At 44.7% G+C, this 10,441-nt stretch overlaps 1 long non-coding RNA gene across 1 annotated transcript; it reads right to left on the reverse strand.

Annotated features, from left to right (window-relative positions):
• Positions 1-700: 700 nt before the first annotated feature.
• Positions 701-3,566, reverse strand: LOC107316446. The gene is made up of 3 exons (XR_004307900.1): positions 2,894-3,566; positions 1,435-1,549; positions 701-1,022 (listed from the first exon to the last, which is right to left on the reverse strand). It is a non-coding gene; the product is annotated as an uncharacterized LOC107316446 (long non-coding RNA).
• Positions 3,567-10,441: the final 6,875 nt, after the last annotated feature.

Consider the following 10,441-nt stretch of genomic DNA (forward strand, 5'->3'; position numbering starts at 1 on the left):
CAAGGGCCCATTTTGGTTATCCTGAGCCTTGTCCATTGCAGTTTGAGCACAAACCCTCTTCCAGTGGCTGGGCAGGTGGTTCCAGCCCTCTTGCCTTGCAAAAACAGTGATTCCTGTGGTGTGAGGGGAAACACAACTCAAAGGACCACAGCATCTTCTGGGGCACAAGGGAGATGCGTCACACACTGGCAGGATTCACCTCCTCCTCCTGCAGTCCATTTCAGCCCTGTATTTCTGTGGTTCTAAGTATTGGAACAAGGTAACTATTTGTGTGAGGAGGGAGAATGGTACACTCACTTTTGTCTTTCTAATTTTTCAGTCAAACTAACCTTGGAATGATCTTATTCATGTCAAAAGCTCCACTGAATCAAGCCATTTCTTGTGAGTGCCGCATAGAAAAGCATCACACATTTCTGAGATGCAATAAATGGTGTAACTCCTTTCTTCCCCTTGCACGAGAGCAGACTTTTCTCTCATTCCCTGCTTCCTCCATTGCCTTTCATGAAATGCAGGCACACCGTTGCCTCCTTACCCGGCAGTGCAATTGCTCACATGGGTGAATTAGCTAACCCCACCCCATTTGCAGCAAGCAACCCTCAGCCATGAATCACCTATTCTTTGGTGAACTTTATGAAATTTGACTGTTTTCTTCCTCTCCTCAATTCCATTTTTTCATGCCCTTGTGTCTATATGAGGGTGAAAAAACAACCACCACCACCACTGCTGCTTTGAAATCCAACATGGCTGCAAAACCCCAACAGCCAACACAACAGTTGTTGCACAGGAAGGGCATGTGCTTCTACACAGGTGGGTGTCCCAATTACAGGAGGAAATGCAGCTGTCCACTCACCCGCAAAGTCCAAGCTCAGCTTGGCAGGATATCTGGAGAGGCTGCTGCCTTCATAGGAGGCTCCACCTCACTCCATGCTTTGGGATTTGGTATCTGTGCACTGCTGGATGGATTACGGCTGCAGTACAGGTGGACCTCTATCACCCTTAAGGCAATCCTATAGATGATGCATCTATAAAACATCATAAACTCAACAAAGCCTTACAACGATGATGTGAGGTGTAAAACCTTTAGAGGTGCTCAGGTGGAACAACACTGGTAGTCCAGCACAGCTCTCAAAAATAGGAGTCCAAGTCACACATGAGGCCTGTGATAGAGATGGTGACACGAGAGAGGTGTGATGCCTCATGTCACACCTCAAGTGTATTTGTGGGCCAGAGGAAGAACAGCCAATTCTATTGCCTTTGGACAACTTCAGCCTCAGAAGCCCTTAAGCAGCTATGAAACAAGAATTTCCCATTCACTTACTGTAATTAAAAAACAAACAACAGAAAAAAAAAGACAAAACTCTTTACAAGTTTAACCAAATTCCCGACGTTTCAGCCCAAGTCCCAGCAGACTGCCTGATGAGGAGGCCCACATACCGTCATAGGAATCATCGTCACACGTGTCCCACTTCCTCTGCTCTTCTCTGCTCACAAGATCTTTATCAGGAGAGATCGCTTATGCTGTGCTGTTTCCTCTTCTTGTCACAATCTCCTGCACAACAGGGATTTCTCAGAATTTTAATGCTTAATAATATATTTGACCTTTTCATTAGCCCTGCTTTTGGTTGGCTGCCACAACAGCTCTGTCTCTTTGGGTGGCACACATTGCAAACCAGGTACAAACATGCAATTCACATGAGAAAATGCTGTGAAAACCAGGTTGAGGCACTCCACTGTTAGGTTTCAAAGAATTCAGGAGACATTACGATGTGGAAAGCGATACCACCTTTTTCAGAACAGAAATGGCACCAAGTGTGTCAGAGATGACTAAGTTCCAAAGAAAATAAACACCTATTTCTCACTTATTGGTAGAAGTTCAGGAGTTAAATAAAGCAGTGCTCTTTGGTGTTGCTGGAGACTGAGCTCTGATTAGCGCTGAGGCACAAGGAGCAGCATCACGAATGTTACCTGGTGCCAGGACACCACCACCTCTCACTTCACCTCTTTTGACAGCTCCTGAAAAATCTGCTCTAACAGCTTCTTCGCTTGCATCTCTGCTGCCTATTTTCATTCACTGCTATAATGCCCTTATCCAGGATAATCCGAATTTCTCTGACAGCAGTATTTCATGCATCAGTGTATTAAAATGCTTTCCTGCAGCCAGCCTTCGGTTCTCTTTTGAAATAGATTTTAAGCTAGACTAAATTGAGATACATTTATTGATTCCATTAGCATTGATTTATACTGATTCAGGTGCTTATTTGGGAGCAAATAAGGCGAATCAGTTTTATTTGGACTACTGCAGCTTCTCGTATTAAACCCTTTCCACTTGAGAGTGATTTCCTGGCTCTCATTCCCTCACTTCTGCACAGAGAGTCAGTCCTTGCTTCATTACTGTGACAAGGACAGCAGTGATGGCGACAACTATCTGATGCCAATTGTCCAAATTACGCTTGTCTTATGGAAGACCCCTTGTGAGCCACACTTTGTCATCTCTGGTGGCTTTCCCCCATCTGTATTTTCCCTACAGTTCCTGAACAAGCACAAGTATCCTTGGATATGAGAAAAGTACTGCTTTTGGGGAAAGTTCTGGTTAAAATTTACGTAAGTGTGCTGCTCAGCTTGTGGTCACACATGAGATGAGTCCAGCAAAGCCTTTGGGCGGTACCAAAATGCTCCAACACACCACACCATGAAACTGCTTTGGGCTTTTTGAGTTGTGTTTCCTCAAACTCCATCCTTATGGCCATATTTAGCACATTCTACTTCTCCGTATGTGCATACAGACCCCCAGGCCTTCTATACACTCAGGTGTACTTAAAAAATAAATAGATAGGTGTAGACATGCATTACGTTAAGGAATATATTTAAATTAAATGGGATATACTAATCATACCGGTTTAGGGAACAGCTGTTGGGTTTGTTTTTCCCCTCTCCATCCTCTCCCCAAAGGAAGCACCAGGTGAGCAGAAGAACACTGGGTGGAGTAAATAATTTGGCATGAATTAATTTCAAAGTGACAATGAGCAGCGAGAACATGGGAGGTGACAAGCAAAAAGATCTGTGACACATGACTGCAACTCAATATGCCAGCACAGTGAAATCATGGCTCTGCAGTGGCTAAACAAAGCAGGTATCATCCTCCCTCCTCATCCATGAATGAATACGTGGAAGAAGATCTAAGATGACATGGTGAAATTCTCCCTGGGAAGCAGCGGGTGTAATGGTGACACTTCCTATGATTACTAAAGCAAGGAAGGTAAACTCAAGAATGTAAAAGGCTTGGTGCAATGTAGAGATGCCCATTAACCCATTTGCCTGCTTGTTTCATCATTTCCCAAAAGCAAAGTCTGGGGAAAACTGCCACAACTGGATGTGCCCATGATTAGCCCTATCGTTTCAGCAGCCAGCCCACCAGCCCTATAAGTCAGTTTTAAGAGGAAGGACAAAACCCTGGCATTAGTGTTACTTCATGACTGCATCTTCAACAGTTTGATTCTCCATGGCTGCCTCCCAGCAACCCACCCTGGATGCTCTGGAGCCCACAGTTCGACCATCTCACTCACAACTCCCATCGTACCTCACTTTGCCAGACCGTCCAGTGGGAACGCATCACCAAGGTCAACTCTATCATGTTGGTGCCTTTATTTGCACACTGATTCAGAGAGAAGAGTGTTTTCTGGGTAGTCCCCACCACAGTTCGTAGAACTAAGAACTGTTACATAAAAATCGACAGTGAAATAGGAAACTGATTTCTGCTTAACTACACATGCTGTATCTCCCCAAGAAACTATCAGAATTAACTCCAGCCAGCTCCAGCTGATAAAAAACCATTTTGATAGGTAATCATTTGCTAGGAAATGGCCTAAATGTACCAGCTTAAATCCAAAATGATGAGCAAACACCTGCATTGGCTGTCCCTGACAGCGGGCTGCATTCAAACTGAAAGCCCAGAGATGAGTATTTCACTGCCTTGATCACCTGTAGTCAGCCCTGACCTGTGTTTTTGAAGCTCAATAGGCAAGCAGCAGTAGATTGCTACGCTTGCTGAAGTATTGATTTCATAGACATTGCTTTGGGTATGGGAAAGAGATTATGCACTTATGATCTTTCTTCTTTTTTTTGCTATTATTATTATTTAACAGGCAAATATAGCAAGGTGGTGTCAAAGGGTTCACAAAGCTATTTTGTCAGGAGGTTCTAAACAAAAATTCTTGAAATCCAATGATGTATCAAACCCAGCCATATCAGTAATACATTCTTAGAGCTCTATCCTTAGATAATTTATCAGCTGATTAAGAATAGATATTTCTCTGCTAATTACGCAAGCATGGAGAACTTGAAGAGTTTTCCACATGAAAAGAAAGGGAATATTAATCACAAATCACCCCCACCCCTTGTCCTTACAGCTCTGCTCGACACAAGAAGTTAAGTGGGTCAGGAGAAGGGTTATGGCTAATGCTGCAAGACCAGAGATAAGCCATCAGGCAGTTGGAAGGGAAAGCATTTAATCTACAAGAACAGGCCTGACTTTTGTTCCATCTAGATAAGAACTAGAGCTTCTCTACATAGGAAAACAGCCTAAAATAGCTGTTGTGGAGTACCTCTGCCTACATAACTCCCCAGGCAGATTTGCAGTGCTCTGCTCTGAGAACTTCTTGATCCAGTAGGGAAAGGGATGTGCCAAAGGGTGCGAGGCTCTGAGTGGCAAATGGGAGGATGACCACAGAGAGCTATACACACCCCTCCTTTGGCTCAGTTTGCAATAACATTTTATCAAAAAACAAACCTGAGATAAGGGATTGTGGCCCTGTGTAAGAAAGTTGGGGCAAGCGACTGAAGACAGGATTGCACCAGAGGTCTTCCCCACCTGATTCAGCCTAGCTTAGACCTGCACAGGTCCGCCTGAAGTAGCAGTTGAAGTATCCCTGCTCACAGCACAAGTGTCAGAGAAGTCCCAGGGGTGCAGCAACACGTGGGGTGCAACGCAGTACATGGGCAGCACTGCCTTCCCCTCAGTTTGGCGGGACAGTCAGAGGTCACAAACCAATTAGCAATTTTGCATGAATGAGCTGGCTAGTGATGTTATCTTCAAAGCCATTCCTTCTTGACGAGCTTGAGTTCTCTTTTATAACTGACTACACCAAGTCCTTCACCTTTCATCTGTTACATAAAGTCGTCTCCCACAAAGCAGCAGCATCCTGCACAGGGTGCATCACACCCGCTGCAGCTTATACACTTCCTTTCCAGCAGATACGACCAGCACAGAAATGGTGTTTTATCCACATTGTTATAATCTGCTCCCTCTCTGGAGGAAATAAAAGCAATGCTCACATATTACGTGGATTGCAGCTCACCTACATACCTGAGAGTTTTCACTAGGAAATGCAAACAGGGCTTCATCCGGCTGCAGCAATACGGTCCCATTTAGATCTGGTTTTGACCCAGATCATTGAATATCTTATCAAAGGATCTAACCAAAAATGGAGAAATAGAGCTGGTAACGTTCACAGACAAGACAGTTCTGTGAGAACATGATAACGACGAGGATAAGCCCGTTATCCAAACCCATCCAGATCTGCTGGGTAGCGGGACACATTTGACTGCCACGTGCTTCAGCACATCTTGGTGTCACATCAGACGTCAAAGAACCAGCAATGTAGGTCACGTTCATGGGGACAAAGGTTGTCTTCTGAACAGCAGATAATTCAGACAGAGCTTAGGGGCCAGCTGCACACAAAGTACAGCATGCACTTGAAAACACTGATCTGCAAGTACTGAAAAACCATTCATGGGAACACAAGGATGTATACTCCCACAGCTATATACCTCTGTGCATATCCATCTATAAGTAAGTGAGGAAAAGGCTCAAGAAACAGCAAGGTGTGCTTTGGTGGGACAACCACTAGTACAATGCCTCCAAGCCTGGTATCGTGCCTCAGTAAATAAAGGAGTCAGGAGAGCAGTACAGAACTGTCTTTGCACTTCTGAACATGAGAAGAAGCCTGGTTCCTTTTTATATGGGGATTATAAGATCTTTGGTGCTGCCTGGGATCCGTTCTTTACTCAGTGCTACTACACCACCTAGCTCTGAAGGACTTCTAAGAATGAACATAAGGCAAATAATCAATCAGCCCACATTGATTTAAGCTTTGCTCTGTTCTCATGCCTGCTGACAACTTCTTGTTTCCTTGCTGGAATAAAGGGAAAGAAGTTGAACAAAAACAAAGACAGCATCTGAGTGAAGAAATTCAGAGAGCTTCCAAGAGAAAGCACGCTACGTGCCTCTTCATGGCAAAAAAAGCAGCAGTATGTATGGCAGGCATCTGACTTATGCACTCACAGCTTGGGAAACACAGCCATTCCCAAACTCTGCCTATCTGGGTATGCAGCACCTCAACCTGGGCGTCATGAAGAGCATGACACCAGCCAGAACCTCAGCTCCCATCCAGCAGTAAGTGACATCTGCAGTGACTGCACTCCTGAAATCTACACCTGGAATTATCTGTAAACGAGGCGTGGACTGGACTGACCATTGCAAACCAAACTGTGCTACCACGGGTTGATGTGATCTCAGGACAGCCCATTTTGGTGGCTATCACAGCTGTCCCCAGACCTGTCTGTATAAGAGCACACACACCTACAAGATGTACCTGCAGACACACACTGCAAGGTGAAGTCAATGCAGCACTCAGATTGTGGCAGAAGTGCTCAGAGGAGCACTTGCACAGCACAAGTGAGATTACCTGCAGAACAAGCAGTTTGCATATGCTGTTGTACACCAAGCACAGGGAGTGGGGAGCACAGCATCGGAGAGCCAAAACCTTGGAGGTATTGCTGGGAGGAGGCTGTGAAGCTGGGCCTGGGACACGTTTACCCTGGCTATCATGGACCTGAAGCAGCCTGACAGCTTCACTCCAGCCACAGAGCTCTCTTTTTTTTTTTCCCCAATTATTCCCGTTTCTTTGCTGTCACGAATCACGTTCAAAGGCAAATCTTTATTTCTCCCCCCTCCCTTTCTGATTTCATGCAGTTGGTTATCAGGAGATAGCCACTGGCAGGCTACCACAGGAGGTGGATCTGAAGAGGGAGGCTGGTCACATTTGGCAACGAACTGATAAAAACAAATCAACCACAGAAACAAATTCCTCATCTCATTTCAAAGAACAAGCAAAAAAAAAAAAAAAAAAAAGGCTTCAAGCAAGATCTTCCCCCTCCATCCTGCTCCATCACATAGATTTCAGGGGCTGCTTTGAGTGCTTTATTTTAGCAAGGAATAAAAGTCACTGCTCCTGATAGATGGCACTGCTCTCTGCCCTGAAGACAGATCGATATTGTGGATCACAAATAAAATAGTCAGAAGGATTGAAAACAGGATTTACAACTGAACTGCTACCACACCTACATGAAAATAATAATTTACATTCCTTGCCACACCCTACAAACTACACATGGGCAGCCTGAAACAGGAAAAGTCACCAAAATAATGGGAAAAAGCAGCAAACTGTGTCCTGACATTATTTGAACTGATATGAATACAGCTGAGGGGAGGGAACTATTTCCTCTAGAAACCAAACAAAATAACCCAGAAGCCTTCAGGGGGTTTAGAGTTTCAGCCTTTCTTCCTGAGATGAGAATTCCCCAAATCCACCCATGCCTATGAAAAGCAGTCTCTTCCCATAGAGAACACCTTCACTGAGAAGCAGTTTTCTGCTAAAAATGAGCTTTGATAGGGCAGCTTCATTTCAACTCAGGTGCTGGGGATGGTGGGAGCAGCTGATGGGCACAGAAGGGAGATTGGGGTGTGCAGAGGCAGGCGATGGGGTTTGGGCCCTGCTCCTGCCTTGCGGGAAGGCTTCCCCCATCCTGGGAGCGACCTGGGCTGCAGGAACAGATCAGAAGGGAGAGAGGTTCACGATTTGTGTGGGAGTCTTGAATAATCTGTTCCTATTTTAATGTGAACACGGGTGGTAACATGGAATTACAGCACGTGGAGGCGGGCTGGTGCGCATGGATTAATGAAAAATAATGAGATAATATGGAGCATTTATATAGTCTCATTAGGAGGGCTGGATTTCTCCACCAACAGAAATCCCTGGGAAACATTGTATTCTGGTACTTCATCCATAATCTCTATGGCAGGAATGAAGAGGACACGAGCTGTTTCATGAGCATATTCATTTGAAAAGAGCTTTCATTCTTAGCCTTAATTTTTAAGCAACCAAAGTACTTACATGCTAATCCCTTCACCTTGTACTGCATTGTATCCGGGGGGTAGTGTGGCTCCTGAGGTGCTCTGCTGTGAGAGAAGAATAAACACTGATAACTGCATGCTGGAAATTATGACGTGCTTATGTGATGCATCAGAAGAGACAGAAACGAGCACCGAAGGGCAGGAGGGTAAAGCTGAGTTTACTGAGGACTAACTGCATTAGGATTGACTAAAAAGAAAGAAAAAAATATCAAGCCCATTCAAAGTGCAACCCGAGCAAAATTTATTTTTAGCCCCTCAATTACTGTGAGTTTCATAATGCGATTTCAAGGGCCTTCCATTCCCGCACACAAACACTATTGTGCTCGATGCTCTGCGGTGTCGTAGTGGGGAATGATTCACTGTAGGGCTGGGATTTAGCATTCAAGTGCAGAGATGGAGAAAGCCGACTTTGATTCACTGCTTTCTAAAAACACAAATTCGCCCTCGGATGAAGCTTTACTAATTTCTTGAAAGTTACCACATAAAACTGGAAATCTTAGAGCTAGGGAGGTGAATGCCAGGAACCGGCATGGCTGTTCATGGGGAAAACCATTTTGAGTTTGGCAAAGTTGCAGAAGGCACCTGTCAGAACGAGCTGCTCCCAGCTCTCCGCAGTTGTCACCGCCTTCTGGTGACAAGTTCCGATGTGCTGGGCAGGCAGGTAAGAAATATGTGGCTTACCTGGTTATTAGACTGATCCCTGAAGGGTGGTGCTGCAGTTCAGAAGGCCCACTGCAATTACAACATTAAATCCAGCAAAGAAGGCACAGAGAGAACTATCAAGTATTTTGAAAGCAGTTGCCTCCCCTACCCCAAATTAAGGCGTGATGACAGCAGAATATGCGGACAATGGTTGATAACCAGGAAAGTGCTGTTTTTCAATAGAGCAATGGCTTTTTCCAGCAAAAGTGCTGCAGGGAAAGGATTAGATGTGATTTCCTACTGTTTAAAGAGAGCCAGAATGGTGAGGCTGACCTTGAAGGGTGTTCTTGAGAAACGGGCAATGGCAAACTCTTGTGTGACTTGCACCCACCTGTACATGTGAACAAGTGAGAACGCTGGATCTCAGTGACTTCCAGCAGGTTTCTAAGACTTCATTCCTCCTGAGTAACACGAGGTCGTGCACAGTTTCTTACACGTGCAGACAAACAGCTCATTAGCCCTAATGATTACAGCTCATTCAGCTTCTGCCTGAAGTTCCTCCCCTTATATTCTCCAAATCTCATCCGAAGCATCTGCAGCCAAGGAAAAGATCTTTACCATAAGGGGTCAAACCAGTTTCACAGTGGCACAACCTGATTCCTATGCATCAAGTATTGGGACTGTCAAATTACTTGACTCTTGGGTCCTTCTGAAGCAAAACCAAGGAGCTGGCAATGCTAAGTGCAGGAAAACAGGGTCATTCCTCTGAGCCAACATACATCAAGCAACTTAAAGGATTAAGTTTTATTCAGATGATACCTGAAGCATTTCCCTTTCTCATGTCAATGATGAACACTTTTATTACCAGGGAGAGGCTGGTTAATCTTTAACCAAGAATTTACAATTCTTAAAACAAATAACCAAACTTTTATTCGGGAGAGGTGGGTTTATTTTTTTGCTTGCTTGTTTGGTTTTTATATCATGAACACCACCACCAGACTGACAGCCATGTTACGAAAGTAAGAATGAATTGAGCAATGTGAACTGCCCAATAAATTCATACTCATAAGATGGCCCCTGGACACAGCAGAGGGGAACTCAGCCAAAACAAACCCAAGCTGAGGGAAGGAGTCAAAGTAATTCCTTACATGATCTCAGCATTTTTCCAAACAAGCTGCACGTCAGGCCACCAACTCATTCCAAAAGTATGGCAGCCTTGGTGTGAGATAAGCGATGCCCTCGTATAACAGAACAGCACCTGACAGAGAACACTTGTTGAACTCGTGCTAAAAAGCTTCGTGCTCTGAAGTTGATGGAAAGATCGTTAGCTCCAATGCACATCAAAGTGGATCTTGGCCCCACCCCCCAGTCTCATAACCCACTCATAACCCCAGCTCGTAACTCATTCAGCCTCTCCACTTAGCTAATAGGATTTGCACCCAGGTAAGAAACGTGATTCCTTTGAGGCATAAAATTGCCATTTCCTGCTGCAAGGAAGAAAAATGTATGTGTACACCAATGCTTCCAGAAAGCTTGAATGGAAAACCC

Source organism: Coturnix japonica, chromosome 7 (assembly GCF_001577835.2).
Source record: "Coturnix japonica isolate 7356 chromosome 7, Coturnix japonica 2.1, whole genome shotgun sequence".
In the NCBI taxonomy this organism is placed as follows: Eukaryota; Metazoa; Chordata; class Aves; order Galliformes; family Phasianidae; genus Coturnix; species Coturnix japonica.